Source organism: Arachis stenosperma, chromosome 6 (genome assembly GCF_014773155.1).
Source record: "Arachis stenosperma cultivar V10309 chromosome 6, arast.V10309.gnm1.PFL2, whole genome shotgun sequence".
NCBI lineage: Eukaryota > Viridiplantae > Streptophyta > Magnoliopsida > Fabales > Fabaceae > Arachis > Arachis stenosperma.
The window spans coordinates 58904615-58908186 of record NC_080382.1 but is presented as its reverse complement, the minus strand read 5'-3'; the positions used below and the strand labels follow the sequence as shown (position 1 = coordinate 58908186).

At 40.6% G+C, this 3572-nt stretch overlaps 1 non-coding gene across 1 annotated transcript; it reads right to left on the bottom strand.

Annotated features, from left to right (window-relative positions):
- Window positions 1–1505: 1505 nt before the first annotated feature.
- On the bottom strand, window positions 1506–1612 carry LOC130937029 (small nucleolar RNA R71). Its single transcript, XR_009068267.1, has one exon. It is a non-coding gene; the product is annotated as a small nucleolar RNA R71 (small nucleolar RNA).
- Window positions 1613–3572: the final 1960 nt, after the last annotated feature.

Here is a 3572-nt window from a genome sequence, read left to right as displayed (position 1 = left end):
TTGATCTTAATTCAATTGGTTAGTTGTCTTGGAAAAGAAACTCTCCATAATGGGATCTCCTCTGAGCCTTGGAAAAGGGATGAGGAGATCATGCTAGAAATGCTTTCTCATGTTGGACCAAATTGGGATCTGGGCGGATATAGTGACATGTAATCCTCCCAACACTTTGATTTGGAAATACATGTGGTATAATCAGTGACCACACTTCATCTCTTCCCATGAGCAATTAAATCAAGGAATTGGGCAATTGTTCAAGCTTAGAGAGATTGGGTTGCCAAGGAATTGGAACCCAATCACTTAAGATTGCCAAGGAGATCAATAGATGCTTTGATTGAGGAAGAGATGAAAATGAATTTGATCCGGAGAATACAACATCTCCTGAGCCCAATAAATCCCCCATTTCTGATCTTACCCATTCTCTTTACTTTCTGCCATTTATTTTCATACCCAAATCCCCATCTAAGATTCTGCACTTTATTTTCTGCTATTTACTTTCTCGCCATTTAATTTTCTACAATTCTCAAACTACATTCTGTTTAGCTAAACTAGCATACTCTTCCAACTAAAGTTGCTTGACTAATCAATCCTTGTGAGATTCGAACTCACTCTATTGTGAGTTTTTACTTGACGATAATTCGGTATACTTGCCGAAGGGAAATTTGTTGAGAGACAAGTTTTCATGCATCAAGTTTATGGCGCCGTTGCCGGGGATTGATTTTGTATCAACAATGACTAAGTTGGAAGTTCACTAGATTGAGCATTTTTTTGCTTTGTTGTTTACTCTATTCAGTCATTTATCCTCATTTTGTTTAGCTTCTTCCTTATCCCCTTTACCCTCTCTGTTTTTTCTTTCTTTCTTTGTTATTATCTACAATTCTGCTCACTAACCCACTAACTGTTTGATAATTTGCATCACTCACACTAACAATCACTCTAACAAGAATAATCTCTTCATTTCATCTCTTGCTGTGTGATTTGTTAGTTGTATGATAGGGAGAAGAGGGAAAAGAGTTGTTAGTGCTGAGAAAGAGGAAGAGTACTTTGAAACCAACATGGAAGAGAACTTGGAAAACAATCATGAAGGAGAAGCTCACAACCATGCTAGAGAAGGCCCTGCAAATCATGCTGGGCAAGAAAGGAGAGTTCTAGGCTCCTACATCAATCCAAATCCAGAAAACTGTGGAAGTAGCATCCAGAAGCCCACCATACATGCCAACAACTTTGAACTAAAACCCCAGCTCATCACCCTTGTTCAGAACAACTGCTTATTTGGAGGAAGTGCTCAACAAGACCCCAATCAACATCTAACCACCTTCCTGAGAATTTGTGACACTGTGAAGTCTAATGGAGTCCACCCAGATGTTTATAGGCTGCTTTTGTTCCCTTTTCCACTCAGGGACAAGGCATCCAAGTGGCTTGAATCTTTCCCAAAGGAGAGCTTAACAAATTGGAAAGATGTGGTGAACAAATTTTTGTCAAGATTCTACCCTCCTCAAAGAACTAATAGGCTGAGAGCTGAGGTGTAAACTTTCAGGCAACAAGATGGTGAGACTTTCTATGAGGCATGGGAGAGGTTCAAGGACTTAACAAGAAGATGCCCACTAGATATGTTCAATGAATGGGTTCAACTTCACATTTTCTATGAAGGTCTTTCCTATGAGTCAAAGAAGGCTGTAGATCATTCATCAGGGGGCTCTCTAAACAAGAAGAAAACTATTAAAGAAGCCATAGATGTCATTGAAATAGTAGTTGAGAATGACTACTTCTATGCCTCTGAAAGAAGTAACACTCGAGGAGTAATGGAGCTGAACCACATGGATGCATTGCTAGCTCAAAATAAAATGATCACCAAGCAGCTAGCAGATCTCACCAAGAAGGTTGAGGAAAACCAAGTTGCAACAGTCATCACTTCATCACCAGCTCAAGAAGGAGTGAATATAGGAGAAGAAGGTGACTGGGAACAAGCCAACTATGTTGGAAACTCACCTAGACAAATCCATGACCCATACTCCAAAACTTACAACTCTGGATGGAAAAATCACCCCAACTTTGGTTGGGGAAATCAACAAGACTAAGGTCAAGACCAAAGACGCCACAACCTCAATTCCAACAACAATGCAACTCACCAACATACCTCACAGAGATCCTATCAACACCCACCTAACCACCCTTCTCACCCACCTAACCCCAATCCACCATCACTAATGGATGATAGACTTTCAAAAATTGAGACTCTACTTGAAGATTTATGTAGAGAAGTCCAAGACAACAAGGTGTTTAAGGAAGAAGTACGAGCCAATATCAAAAACCAAGGAGAAAACATCAAGAGACTGGAGTCCCAAGTAGGGTATCTATCTCAACAAATTCCTAAACCCACTGATGGATTTCCCAGTGACACGGAGAAGAACCCAAGAGGAGAAACAAAGAAAGTAAGGTGGGAAGTGATGAGCGGATAATTTATACGCTTTTTGGCATTGTTTTTAGGTAGTTTTTAGTAAGTTCAAGCTACTTTTAGGGATGTTTTCATTAGTTTTTATGTTAAATTCACATTTCTGGACTTTACTATGAGTTTGTGTGTTTTTCTGTAATTTCAGGTAATTTCTGGCTGAAATTGAGGGACTTGAGCAAAACTCTGAAAAAGGCTGACAAAAGGACTGCTAATGCTGTTGGAATCTGACCTCCCTGCACTCGGAATAGATTTTCTGGAGCTACAGAACTCCAAATGGCGCGTTCTCAACGGCGTTGGAAAGTAGACATCCAGAGCGTTCCAGCAATATATAATAGTTTATACTTTATTCGGAAATTGACGACGTAAATTGGCGTTGAACGCCAAGTACATGCTGCTGTCTGGAGTTAAACGCCAGAAACACGTCATGATCCGGAGTTGAACGCCCAAAACACGTTATAACTTGGCGTTCAACTCCAAGAAAAGCCTCAGCTCGTGGATAGATCAAGCTGAGCCCAAGCATACACCAAGTGGGCCCCGGAAGTGGATTTATGCATCAATTACTTACTCATGTAAACCCTAGTAGCTAGTCTAGTATAAATAGGATAAGTTACTATTGTATTAGACGTCTTATCTTTTGACAGTTTAATCTTTGACTATTTAAGTCTTTAATCATTCGGTCTTTTGATAATTCAGGGGGCTGGCTGGTGCAAGAAATTGCAATCACACTTTTGCAACCCCGCACAACTAACCAGCAAGTGCACTGGGTCGTCCAAGTAATACCTTACGTGAGTAAGGGTCGATCCCACGGAGATTGTCGGCTTGAAGCAAGCTATGGTTATCTTGTAAATCTTAGTCAGGATATCAGAAATTATCAGGATTGATTGTGAAAAGCAAAGGAACATGAAATAAGTACTTGTTATGCAGTAATGGAGAATAGGTTGAGGTTTTGGAGATGCTCCATCTCCTGAATCTCTGCTTTCCTACTGTCTTCTTCATCATACACGCAAAGCTCCTTCCATGGCAAGCTGTATGTAGGGTTTCACCATTGTCAGTGGCTACCTCCCATCCTCTCAGTGGAAATGTTCAACGCACCCTGTCACGGCACGGCTATCCATCTGTCGGT